General features: G+C 47.2%; 1 pseudogene across 1 annotated transcript; it reads right to left on the bottom strand.

Annotated features, from left to right (window-relative positions):
- Positions 1-12,800: 12,800 nt before the first annotated feature.
- Positions 12,801-13,262, bottom strand: LOC103250984 (annotated as a pseudogene). Its single transcript, XR_503694.1, has one exon. The product of XR_503694.1 is annotated as a mitochondrial import inner membrane translocase subunit TIM14 pseudogene (transcript).
- Between the last annotated feature and the right edge of the window lie 481 nt (positions 13,263-13,743).

Here is a 13,743-nt window from a genome sequence, read left to right as displayed (position 1 = left end):
GAAGGCTGAGGCAGAAGGATCACCGGAGCCCAGCAGGTCGAGGCTGCGGTGGTCAGGAGCGGCCACTGCACTCCAGTATGGGCGACAGAGTGAGACTCCATCTCAAAAAACCAAAAACAAAAACAAAAAAACAGCCAATCAAGCAACGCCAGCAGGGTTTACAGAAGCAGAAGAAGCCAGTTAAGCAATCACGTATAGCCAACAGGTGCTTCTTTCAGTATCCGAGAAAAAGTTTCTGAAATAGGGACCAAGTCTTTAATTTACAGACACCAATATCAAAAGTACAAGTTATAAAAAGGAGAGGTTTTATTTAATCAAGAGCCAGCCGGCAGCCACTTGCCTGTTGGACATGACAGTCCTACAGCCAGGGGCCCTGATTAGCTGTAGGGGCTTGCTTAAGAAAGGCTAAACCACATTGGGACTTTCCAAGTGGACTAAACCACAACATCCTGGAGGCCTAGGTACCTTTCAAGCAATGCTAGCAGGGTTCACAGAAGCGGAAAAAAAACTGGTAAACAGTTTAACCAGCAGGCTCGGTGGCTCAGGCTGTAATCCCACGCCTTTGGAAGGCTAAGGTGAGAGGATTGCCTGAGCCCGCGAGTTCGTGACCTGCCTGGGCAACCTGGCGAGACCTCATCTCTACAATAAATCAAAAATCAGCCGGGTGTGGTAGCGCACGCCTGTAGTTCCAGCTACTTAGAAGGCTGAGGCCGAAGGATCGCCGGAGCCCAGCAGCTTGAGGCTGCGGTGTCCGGGAGCGGTAACTGCACTCCAGTCTGGGCGACAGAGTGAGACTCCAACTCAAAAAAAAAAAAAAAAAAAAAGTTTAACCTAGCCAGCAGGTGCTGTTGCCAGTTTCCAGGAAGCAAACTTTTTAACTGTGCAAGGGCTGAGTACATGTTTAACTGTGCAAAGGCTGAGTGCATGTTTAGCCTAATTTTTGACATTGTAGATGTCTTTTTAAGCCCCCTTCCATATTCCCCCCTTTCACTTGTTCCTGGAGTCAAATCATTGACTCTTTATATAGGGGATTATATTGAGTTCTGAGGACTATTAATTTTATTGATGACACACTATTTTTAACATAACCAAGGAGGCTTTTAATTAAGCAAGGCCCTGCTGTTATACTTATTAGAAGCAGGAGGAGAGGTCCCGCCACTGCCAAGATCAGGGTTGTGAGCCAGGGGGGCCAAGAGAAGAGGGTCTGATATCAATTTCCCCAGGCTTGTCTTTGCAGCTTCCTTTGTTTTAGATTGCTCTTGGATTGGTTTAGATTGCAAGAGTGTCTTGGATGACCCCGGATTGGTTTGCATAAAAACAGCACGTTTCTCCCAGGGCCATGCATAACCCTCGCTGCTTTAGGAAGAGGAGATTAAGTCCCCTCCTGTTTTGGAGCACGACCTCGGCTAAGGAATTGACTTGCTGTTCTAGGTGAGATATGCTCGACTCCGAAAGTCCTAGGTCTTCATCAACATGTTTATTTAGCTCTTTGAGGTTTTGGTCTCTAACAACCAGAGAAGCTATACTTATTGCTGTGGACCCTGCAATTCCTAGGCTAATGAGGAGGGGCATTAATATGGGGACCCGCTTGGATTGCCCGAGGCCTGAGAGTCCAAGGTGTTCCCGTCCCTCCGTTCCTTCATAGATATATACCTGGGGTAGTATATGCACTAAGACACAGATTTTTGCGGTGTCCCTGAAGTATTCTAAAGCAATACAGGGTGTTATACCTTGTGTACAAGCAAATCAGGTGGTGGGGGATGCAACAGCCATGTGGAGGTCTTTAGAGGTTTATGTATGGGTCTTGGATTTTTCAAGGAGCAATAGTTTTGCACCCCCATGCAGCACAGTGGTATTGTCCTGCTTTGTGGCAATGGGCTGGTCCCAATGCCGGGCAAGTATAAAAACCAACAGATTTAAGTTTTTTTTTTTTTTTTTTAAAGCTAAGGTGCCACATTTTTAGTGTGTGTGCCCCCGAGGGTTAGACCTGGCCATAATTTACAATGGTAAAATTAAAGACAGGCTGCCCGCTTCCTCTGTAGGTAGCAATTATGGTCCCAATGACGGTATTTCTCAGTTCCCAGGAATAGTTTCCTGGATATAGGGATTACGCAGGTTAGGCCAATAGGCCTCAAGCTGGGGAAAGTATGCAAGGAATATGATTAAGATATTGGGGCCTGCAAAAGTCTTATTTTTAGAGGATTTTCTCCAGTAGCTGGTTTGATGACTTTTCATGTTTCTGGGGGCGCGGTGGTGGCTGCCTTTACTTGTGAATGATGAATCCAGGGGTGGACACCGCTGACTTTGACTGCTGTAGGAGTAGTAAGGACTACTATGTGGGGCCCTTTTCACCTTGGGTTGGGAGCCTCAGCTTTGTGCTGTTTTATCCAGACCTGGTCACCGGGCTGGAACGGGTGTAGATGTTCCGGAACCGGTTTCCAGAAGGCTGCCTGCACAGTCTCAGTGACAGCTTGCTGAACTCTTTGAAGAGCCTGCAGTGACTGAAGCAAATTATGGTTAGACAGTTCTAGTGCTTTTTCCAGTCTAATTTTTGGAAGTAACGGTGGGGGCCGTCCAAACAAAATTTTGAAGGGGGTTAGACCCTTGATGTAGGGGGTGCACCTGGCCCTTAAGAGGGCATAGGGAAGGAGTGTTACTCAACCTTCGCCGGTTTCCAGGGTTAATTTGGTTAAAGTCTCCTTAAGCGTCTGATTTATACTCTCTACCTGTCCTGAACTCTGGGGATGATAAGCACAATGCAAGTTTTAATTTATCCCCAAGGTTTTTGCAATACCTTCAGTAAGTTTAGAAATAAATGCTGGGCCATTATCTGAACCTATTGAGATAGGTGACCATATCTTTGTATGATGTCATTCAAGAGTTTCTTTACTGTTACAGAAGCAGTTTCAGGTTTTGAAGGAAATGCCTCGATCCATTCTGAGAAGGTGTCTACCAAGACCAATAGGTATTTATATCCATATTGCCCAGGTTTGACTTCTGTAAAGTCTATTTTCCAATGTCTCCTGGGGGTTAGTCCCCTATTTTGGACCCCTTGGGTGGATACACTGACCTTAGCATTATTAGTCTGCTGGCATGACACGCAGCCTTGAATGAGCTCCTGGGCGAGCTGGTCCAGATGAGAGAGATAGAATTTTTTTTCACAAATTCAGTTAGTTTTGTCTTTCTCAAATGAGTATCTTTGTGGAGATGTTTTAGGATTTGTTGTCCCAGGACTCGAGGGAGGAAGGTTCTGCCGTCCTGAAGTTGAAGCCATCCGTCTGGGTTTGAGGTTGTCTGCAATTTTTGTGCAGCGAGGAGGTCTTCTTCTGTATATTTTGGTGGCTCACATAGAACCGGAGAAAGCAGCGCCAGCAGGCAGGTCATTCTGCGGTAAGCAGATTCTCTGGCTGCTTGATCTGCTTTTTTATTTCCTATTGCCTTTTTTGAGTTTTCTTTTTGGTGACCTGGGCAATGGATGATGGCGACCTGTTTGGGGGCCCATACTGCTGTCAGGAGGTCTAAGACCTCTGTTTTATTTTTTATAGTTTTCCCCTTTGCGGTAAGCAATCCCCGCTCCCTGTAAATTGTCCCATGAACGTGTGCAGTTGCAAACGCATACCTGCTGTCAGTGTAGATGTTAACAGCTTTTTCTTCACCTGCTTTTAGGGCCTCCGTTAGGGCAATCAGTTCTGTTTTTTGTGCCAATGTTCCCTGCAGAAGAGGCTCAGCCCAAATAGTTCCCTGTAGAGTGACCACTGCTGCCTCTGCATACCTTACCCCATTCTGATGAAACTGCTGCCATCTGAGAAAAGCGTTAGGTCGGGGGTTGTTCTCAGGACATCGGTTAGGTCCCAGCGCAGCTTCTGGAACTCAGTTTTATAATAACAATGTGGCGGCCCCGTGGGACTTTTTTCTGGTAGTAAAGTTGCGGGGTTCAAGCCGGGGTTATGCTGGAACTTGCTGCGGGGTTGATCTAAAAGCAGCGCTTGATAATGAGTTATTCGGGCATTTGACATCCATTTGTCAAGAGCCCTTCGGAGTAAAGACTCCACTGCATGCGTGGCCGTTACAGTCAGATTTTGCCCCAATGTTAGTTTGTCTGAGTCCTTTACTAACATGGCAATGGCTGCTATAACCCACAGTCAGGGCGGCCAGCCCGAGACTACTGGGTCCAGTTTTTTGACAGGTAGGCAACCGGCCTGTTCCATGGGCCGAGCTTTTGGGTTAGGACACCCCGGGCGATGCCTCGTCTTATATCCACATAAAGGTGGAAAGGTTTTTTAATATCCGGCAAGGCCAGGGCCGGAGCTGAGACCAGGGCATTTTTAAGGGCTTGGAAACCTTTGTCCCCCTCTGGTGTCCATTTAAAATTAGCCTTTGGTCCCTTGGTTATTTTGTAGGGGGGGCTTGTGAGTTCAGCAATCCTACAGCTCCCAAGAATTCCTGGACCTGCCTTTTGCTTTCTGGGGCCAGGATGCCTGCTATAGCCCGAATGCGCTGGGCAGTCAGGGATCTTTTACCTCCCTCGAGGTTATACCCCAGGTATGTGGCTACAGTCACACAGAGCTGAGCTTTTTTTGCTGATGTCCTATAACCCAGAGTCTGACGTTCTTTAAGCAGGTGCCTGATGGCATGCAGGCACTCACCTTCTGATGTGGCTGCGATTAACAGATCATTTACATACTGTAACAGAGTCACTTCAGGGTGTTGTTGCCAGAAAGCTCGGAGGTCTTGGTGGAGAGATTCAGCGAACAATGTGGGAGAGTTTTTAAATCCTTGTGGGAGTCGTGTCCAGGTTAACTGGCCATTTCCCCCTTTTTCAGGATCTGTTCATTCAAAAGCAAACAAGGGTTGGCTCTGCTCAGTCAATGGGATGCTGAAGAAGACATCCTTAAGGTCCAGGACAGTGTATACCTGCCTCTCTGGAGTTAACCCGCTGAGGAGGGTGTACGGGTTGGGAACTGTGGGATGAATATCCTCCACTCGCCTGTTGACCTCCCTGAGGTCCTGGACAGGGTGGTAGTCTCCCGTGCCCGCCTTTTTGACAGCAAGAAGCAGGGTGTTCCAGGATGAGTGGCACAGCACTAGGATTTTAGCTTCCTGGAGATACTGGATGTGGATTGCCATGCCTTTCCGGGCCTCTGGGGATATAGGGTACTGCTTTACCCTAATGAGCACTGCCTGACTTTTGAGATGTACAACAACTGGCGGTTGATGGGATGCCAGCCCAGGGGAGTTTAATTCAGCCCAGACTTGGGGAAACTCAGTCTGCAGCTGGGCCAGCAGTATGGCGTTTGAAGAGTCAAGAGAGGTACCACCTTCTGTTAACACGTATTTCTCACTTAGGGGAACAGTAACAAGAATTTTTGATGCCCCAGGTGGGTTTAGGCTTATTGCTGCCATGGTTTCCTCAAAACCTATGTTGGCCTTAAGCTTGTGTAAGAGGTCACGTCCCAGGAGCAGGTATGGGCAGTCTAGCATTACTAGGAATGAATGAGTTACTTCCCCTTTTTCCAAATTTATTGTTCTTTCGGTGGTCCAGGGGCATAATTGAGTCCCGGTTGCCCCCTGGACCAAGGAATGCCTATTCTGAAGCAGGCCATTTTACTTTTGGAGGACTGAATACTCAGCCCCCGTGTCCACTAAGAAGTGGACAGGGCTTCCCCCCACCGTAAGTTTCACCCTGGGGTCCAGGGGGAACTGACAGAACCCCGGCTCCGTCGGTCAGTTTGTAATTGAAGCACAGGAGTAGATTTTGGTGGGCACCCCCCACCCCAGAGGGCACTCTTGTGGTTGGGATGGCCGGTCTGGGCAATCTTTTACCCAGTGCCGAATTTTTTACAGTAGGCACATTGATTTTTTGCTAGTGGAGGTTTTCGTCTGGTGCTGGTTCCTCTTTTCCCTGTTGGCTGCTTGGGTTTAACTTCCTGTAAAGCTGCTGCTACTACTTTGGCCATCTTTTTGGTTTGTTGGTCTTTAAGTGAGTCCCTGCTATTATAGACCTTCTGGGCTACCTCAGTTAATTCTGATAAACTTTTCCCTTTAAATCCTTCAATTTTCTGCAATTTCTTTCTTATATCAAGGGCTGACTGGGAGACAAAGGCTATAACTAAAGCCCTCCGATTTTCTGGAGCCTCTGGGTCTACGGGAGTATACGTCTGATAGGCCTCCATAAGGCATTCCAGAAAAGCCATGAGAGATTCCTGTGGGCCCTGAGTTACCTCACTTATCCTAGACAAATTTGTGGGCTGCCTGGTAACGACCCGGAGACCCCCCCATTAGAGTCCGGCGATAGGTGGTGAGACACTCCCTACCGTGATTGGTGTTCAGGTTCTAATTAGGCCTCTCAGCGGGGAAGACACGGTTCACATGGTCCTGCTCTACCAGTCTGTCGTCCGGTCCCAGGACCAATTTCCTTGCCTCCTGACGGATTCGTTCTCTTTCCTCTACAGTGAAAAGGGCTTGGAGGAGTTGTTGGCAGTTATTCCAAGTGGGCTGGTGGGTGAAGAAAATAGTTTTTAAAAGTCCGATGAGGCTCTGAGGTTTTTTTCAGAGAACACCAATTGTGTTGTTTTTAATTGTAAAGATCACTAGCAGAGAAAGGGACATAAACCATAAAGCGCTGGCCTCCTGAACCTCCCATGTCTAGTCCTGGGGTCTGTCTCAGGGGGAGGACTGTGGGAGTTTGTGGTTCTGAGTTCCCTGAAGACGAGGTGGGGCTAGTTGGTTTATCAGGGTGTTTGGGCCCTTGAGAGATGCAGGGGGAAGAGGGGGATAAAGGGACTGATACACAGACCCACTCCTGGTGAGTGACGGACTGAGAACCTTGTGGGTACCCTGCTCCTGCTCAGATGTAGAGGAGGGCGGGGGAATTTCATCGTCCTCCAGTGGGCTCTGGAGGACTGGAGGTTTGGCTTTTGGAGTTTCCTGTAGGGCTAAAACACGAGAAGAATTAACTCTCTTTTCAGCTTTCTTCATCCATGGTGGCTGCTGCATTACCAGGAGGTACCAGGCAGTGATGTACGGGATCTGGTCCGGGTGGCGTCAATAGACGAACTGTCGGACCTTCCCCACTATGGCAGGGTTGAAGGTCCCCTCCGGTGGCCAGCTGTAATTAGGAAATGTGGGCCATTCCAGGGAACAAAAGGTGGTAGGTTTCTTGGTTTACCTGATAACCTGACTGCTGTGCTGTTCCTTGGAAACCCTTGAAGTGGCACAAAACCAGTTGCAGAGGGGTGTCAGGCTTAGAGCACTGCTGCCCCATAATGTCAATAGCAATGACAGACACAACAGTGACTAACACTGAACAAATAAAGACAATAATACAAACTGAACAGACAGACCTAACTGCCCGAGGGCAATACCAGAGGGCCCAGTGACGTCTCACAGGGACCTCGGACCCAGGAATTAGCGCTGCGTCCAGCTTTCCTGCGGGTCCAACCAGAAGTGCGCACAAACAAAACAGGAACTTGACTCACCTCTCAGAGGACTCTGGGGACGTTGTGAGTCTGCCAGAGACGACAATCAGCTGTTTGCGAGTCCACAGACTCACCAGGCCTGACGAACACTGAGGTTCACAGGTATGCAGACCCACAAGGTAGTGACTGGGGCTGGGGATTAAGCTCTGGAATATCCCAGGCGAGCCCCCAAATGAAATAGGGACTGAGCACTTAACTTACAGACACCAATATCAAAAGTACAAGTTATAAAAAGGAGAGGTTTTATTTAGTCAAGAGCTGGGCCGGCAACCACTTGCCTGTTGGACATGACAGTCCTATAGCCAGAGGCCCTGATTAGCTGTAGGGGCTTGCTAAGAAAGGCTAAACCACATTGGGACTTTCCAAGTGGGCTAATCCGCAACATCCTGGAGGCCTGGGTACCTTTCAAGCAATGCTAGCAGGGTACACAGAAGCGAAAAAAAAAGCTGGTAAACAGTTTAACCTAGCCAGCAGGTGCTGTTGCCAGTTTCCAGGAAGGGAACTTTTTAACTGTGCAAAGGCTGAGTACGTGTTTAACCTAATTTTTTGACATTGTAGGTGTCTTTTTAAGCCCCCTTCCACATTTCTACAGGCCAACTGCATAAAAGGTCAGAAAATATCCTGAACCTAACTGCTGCCATTTTATTTTCTAGTTGCTAAGCCTTTTACAGTGGCCAAAATTCTAAAATAAAAGTTCTAACATCTTTACTTATGTGTATGTGTTTAGATGTGTTTGTTTGCAAATGTACTACGTTGTATGTTGTGCCTACATAATAAAATCTAGTGTAGTCAGCCAGAAATCCTTTAAAAGATGTTACCTGTCCTCAAGGGCGTCACTTAACCCTAGTGGGTCCTTTTTCTGCCAGGTGCCATTCGAGCCAATAGAACAAGTCCACATTTGGGAAACCAGGGAGGAAACCAGGGATGCAGAAGAGGAGTTCATGCTCAAATCACCTACATCTGGGGCAAAGGAGAGGGGGATTTTAAGGGCTCCCAGGGCAGGGAGGTGAAGAATGAGGGAGCAGATCCCAGGAACGAGGTGGCGCTTTCCAGGGAAAGTTGGAGTGTGAGCAGTTTCATTCTTTCTTTTGCAGCTGGCACAATCTGTACCCAGTAAGGCACGTCTCTCCCAGCTGAGCACAGGTGACTTTGTGCTAAGTGAGATTCAGTCAGGGTGGCACTGCTGCGCGATTTCCTCATCTTGTGACCATTTGTGGTTGCGGCGTCTAGCCTCCACTTCTGTAAGCAAGCACAGCTTCAGGCACAAGTGAATTTCACAGGTTCTGAGGCTCTCTAATAGAAGTGAGGTGATGGTGCGGTGACACAGATTTTGTTCTCCTGATTTACATAAATGGTACTCATATAATATACAGTAATTAACCTAATTTTTTTTTTGAGTGCACATGACTTAAGTAAATTACTCATAAATGACTTGGTTTTTAAATTGTTGATGCGACTGGGCGCAGTTGATCACTCCTGTAATCCCAGCACTTTGGGAGGCAAAGGTGAGAAGATTGCCTGAGTTCAGCAGTTCGAGACCAGCCTGAGGAACATGGCGAGAACTCGTCTCTACAATAAATCAAAAAATTAGTGGGGCGTGGTGACACAGGACTGTAGTTCAGCTGCTTGGAAGGCTCGGTGGAAGGATCATCCGAGCCCAGCAGGTTGAGTCTGTGTTGGCTGAAATCATGTCACTGTACTCTAGCCTGGGCAGAGTGAGATTCTTGACTAAAAAAAAAAATTATTGTTGAAAAAAAATTAGGAGTATCCTCAACACTGTCAACAAACATTTCTACGTGGGTTTGCTATTCAGATAGTTTTATATTTGCCTCTATTCAATTTTTTTTTTTTTGAGTCAGTGTCTCACTCTTTTACCCAGGCTGGTGTGCCGTGGCACACTCATGACTACCACAGTCTAGAGCAGCTAGGCTCAGGATATCCTTTGCCTCAGCCTTCCAAGTAGCTGGAACTACAGGTGGGGACCACCATGCCCAGCTACTTTTTTTGATTTATTGTGGAGACGAGGTCTCGCCAAGTTGCCCAGGCTGGTCTTGAACCTGTGGGCTCAGGCAATCCTCATGCCTCCACCTCCCAAAGTGTTGGGATTACAGGCGTGAGCCACTGCGCCGTGCTGAGGTTTTGATTTTTAATTTCAAAATCTCTTTCTTTAACAGCTGTTCTCTTCCTGAGCTCCGTATAGGATCCCCAGTTTCAGGTTTAAAATGCTGTCCAGTTTCGCTCTTGTGACTTCTCAAATTCTCATCTCAGGAGTTCAGCTTTTGCTGTATCTCGCTACACATGATAGTTTACCAGTGCCTTCAGCTTTCCTCCCTTGAGAAGGCTTAGGGTGATAACCCTCTCCTTCAACCTTTTCTCCAGCTCTTGCAAATTTTTTTCTCTGGTTCTGTTGCGGGAAAATAAACCAGAGAGACCGTGACACCAAGGCTCATAAGCAGGAAGCTGGGTTTATTTCTGGAACGCCAGCGTTCGGCCCAGCAGACTTCAATTGCAAAGTCTGGGCCCTGATTGCAGTTGGGCCTCAGCTTTTATATATTTTACATTGGCTTTGGGGAAAGGGGCTTTTCACGGTGGAAAGTTTTGTACCTTTTGTAATAATAGCAAATGTAGGCCGTTTCAGCTGCAGACGCTGAGCAGAGTATGGTGCGTTACACCAGGGGTGGTTACATAGGAAGGGGCTCGGGGTTTTTGCTGCAGGTACTGAGCACGGCATCTTGCATTAACAAACTGGAACATCTTCACTGTGATATATGCTTTGAAATGTTTTCTAAAAGCCCCCTACCACATTCCCCCCTTTGATGCATCATTTTGATTTAACATCATTATATGAGCTGCTGTTTTCTGTTCGACCATGGTTTCAACGCATTTAGAGACAGACCTTATGAGTGGTGGGAATTAAGCAAGTTCCCAGGAAGAAGATCGTAGCTCCTATGATAGCCTTAAGTCCTCCCCATAGGTTTGGAAACCAGTTTTCAAACGAGTTGTTTATTTTCCAGCCTTTCCAGGTTTGAACTGGGACATGAGCAAGCTTTCTGATATTTATGGCTATTGTCGCTTATAACCTTTTCATTATCATCTGTTTGGAGGCAACAGTTGGAGCTATTAAATTTTCCACAAACTCCCCCTTCTTCTAACAAACAGTCTAGGGTTAAGTGATTTTGATAAATTGCAGCTTGCATTTTGTGTGTTGGGTAGCTCTGAGTTGCAAGACTGTGGCTGTCTGGTTAGTAATAATTTCCAAGACCGCCTATAATCTAACGATGCGGTTAAACATGTATATTAGGGGTTCAGTATCCCCAACTTCCATCTTGTGCCCAAGCAGCAGGACCATAGGTTTCAATGATTCTTTGGGGTGGCCGTTTATTGCCTTCCCAATTTTGTTTGCCTCCTATGTTGAGGGACCTCGTGACCTGGCTTTTTAGGCTTTGGTAGAGGGGAATTCCTAATTCGCCTCCCTCATGGTTGAGTAGGAAGAAGAACCCAGGTTGGATTATTCCTACGGTACAGATGCCCCTCCAATTTGCTGGGAGCTGAGTATAAGCTCTTTTGCCACAAATCCAGAATAGCCCATCTGGGGCTTTCCATATGTCTGGGTCGCTGGAAGTGAGGTTGGTCCAGCTGCGGCCTATGATAGGCACACTATAAAATGGATTGGCCTCTTCAGGGGATGACACAGTGCAGCTAACTATGGTTTGGTCAGGGACAGGCTCAAAGCATTGAGGAGATTTCATTGTGGAGGCGGGGGCCCAATACCAAGAAGGTGCATTTGGCCACCACAACAGGTTTGTGGAGTTCTAGGATAGCATTCTTCTACAGGGGAGTTTCCCACCCACTGGTTAAAAGCTTGCCCAGTTCTGCTGATACATTCTTCTCCAATTACCTCTGAGGTAAGGACTCAGCCTTGGGGCCAATCACTTTGCCTGGCAATTATAGAATGATTCCATTGGAGGAGTTGGTAGGCGTCCAAATTGGTTCCCTTACAAGGTCATTCCTCAGTCATAAGGGCTCCCCTACACATCCAGCATTTCGTGACATTAAATTCTTGGGCAATTCTGTTTGGCTAGGTCTATGAAGAGGAGGCCAGCCTTGAGCAACTGAGTTCAATTGGTTTGACAAGTATGCTATAGATCTGTGCCATGACTCTAGGTTTAAGTTTTTGTCCTTTTATACTTGATTGTACACGGAGAGTGGGGGTAGCCTTGGTTTTGGCTGTGCCATGTTTTGTATCATTTCCTTGAGCAATTGGGTTTGGGCACCTTCAGGCCCATAGCAATCCCAACAGGCCTAGCCTCCACCTTGGCTGTTACCTGATTTGTTGCAGGCTCATCTCTTTACATGCTTAGCTCTTACCCATCCAGCCCAATATAGTTTACCATTGTAGGAACATAGAAAGACGCCAATATAGCAGGCCGCAGGCTGGCGCGAGTAGGAAGTAAAAGTTGGTTGCCAGCGTCCCGTATAGTAAAGTGGGGTTATGCAACTGTCACAGGGTGAGTAACGGGTCAGGTTTGTGAAAGGGGCCCAAATTAAAAGTAACCAACAACAATGAAACAGCCTATCCATAGGAGGAAGAAGAACACTCGTAAAAACCTTTTGTCACATGTCCAGTCTGCTGGTGCAGCTTCTACTAATCCTATAGCAAAGACTGAGGCAAAGGCTATAGTGATAGATAGAGACAAGGAGCTGCAGTACATTAAGAGCTAGTGTTAGAGAACAGAAACAGTTTATCCATATTCCGGTTGCAATCTCCTCAAGCTTTTGCCACGTGTTGATCAGCCAGCCTCCAGAGTGGCTGAAGCAGGGCCGCAGATTCCTCAAGCTTCAGCCGTGCGTTGACTAGTCAGCTTCTGGAGTGACTACTGCAGGGCTGCAGATCTTTTCCAAACTTTGGAGTGTGCAGTTTGTTCTTTTCTGGGTGGTCAGTTTGTATGGGACTGACGGGGTCAGTCACACACTCCCTGTCTTTTGCGGCTGGTTTGATTCTGCTGTAGTGGATCCAGGGGATCATTTCAGCAACCTTTACTGCAGATAGGGTAGACAAAAGGACAGTAAATGGGCCCCTCCAGAGGGGTTTTAGGGGCTGAACATTCCATTCCTTTATCTTGGGTTAAAGGGGTGTGCATCTGTGGTTAAACTTATTGTTATCCTTTCTACCACTTGATGATTGTGAGGTGCTTAAGGCTATACCTAGAGCCTGCAGTTGCTGCCTTAGGGTGGCGTTTCCTAATTTCTACATTTCTGATAAGAGGGGTAGCCTTCTAAAGAGGATCTCCTTTTTTTTTTTTTTAATTGTAACTGGGCATTTTATTATTAAAAAATGGTGCTTGTATACACAAACTAATATGAACTCAAAATTCATGAAACATTTACTTCATTTTTTAGCTTGACCTTCTAGTAAATCTTTAGCTTCATTGATTTTGGCTGCTAAATAAGGAGATCCTCCTTTGTCTGGATGATTTAGGAGCATAATACGTCGATGAGCATCTCTTATTTTTCCTTTATTGGCAGTAGGGCTTACACCTAGTATTAATGCTGCTTCCCGTTTTGTCATTTTGGGTTCAAACCCACCTCTGTAATAGCCACCGCTGAAGGCAGATTTTGGTAGACTTTCAAAAACTTGTTTTACTTGAGGTTCCATATGTTTCATGGCTTGCAGAACATAACAACCTGCAAATCCTGCAGCAGCAATAGTGAGCCCAACTGCTACCACTGTACTGGCCATGGCTCTGGCTCGGCTCCCCTTCCTCCCCCGGGAGCGCGGCTCATCCCAACGTGGAGGTCGCGGCCGTCAACGACACGGCTTTGCCGGGCAGCAACGCGGCCCCCCGGCAGCAGAAACAGCGGCGTCATCCTCCTTTTTTTTTGTTTAAGTTGGAGTCTCAGTCTGTCACCCAGGCTGGAGAGCAGTGGCTCATGGCCACTCCAGCATCGATCTGCTGGGCTCCGGCAATCCTTCCGCCTCAGCCTTCCAAGTAGCAGGAACTACAGGCACGCGCTACCATGCCCAGCTAATTTGTTTTTTTAATTGTAGAGACGAGGTTTCACAAAGTTGCCCAGGCTGGTCTTGAACCCTCAGGCTCAGGCAATCCACTCGCCTTGGCTTCCTGTGCTGGAATACAGGCTGAGCCACTGAGCCCGGCCCATAGAGGATCTCAAAAGGAGAGAAGCCTATCTGCTTGGTAGGTCTAGACCTAATTCTTTTTTTTTTTTTTTTTTTGAGTTGAAGTCTCACTCCATTGCCCTGGTT

This window comes from Carlito syrichta, unplaced genomic scaffold (genome assembly GCF_000164805.1).
Source record: "Carlito syrichta isolate Samal-C Ts95f unplaced genomic scaffold, Tarsius_syrichta-2.0.1 Scaffold135784, whole genome shotgun sequence".
NCBI lineage: Eukaryota > Metazoa > Chordata > Mammalia > Primates > Tarsiidae > Carlito > Carlito syrichta.
Note: the sequence above shows the minus strand (reverse complement) of the source record. Positions and strands in the feature narration are given on the sequence as shown.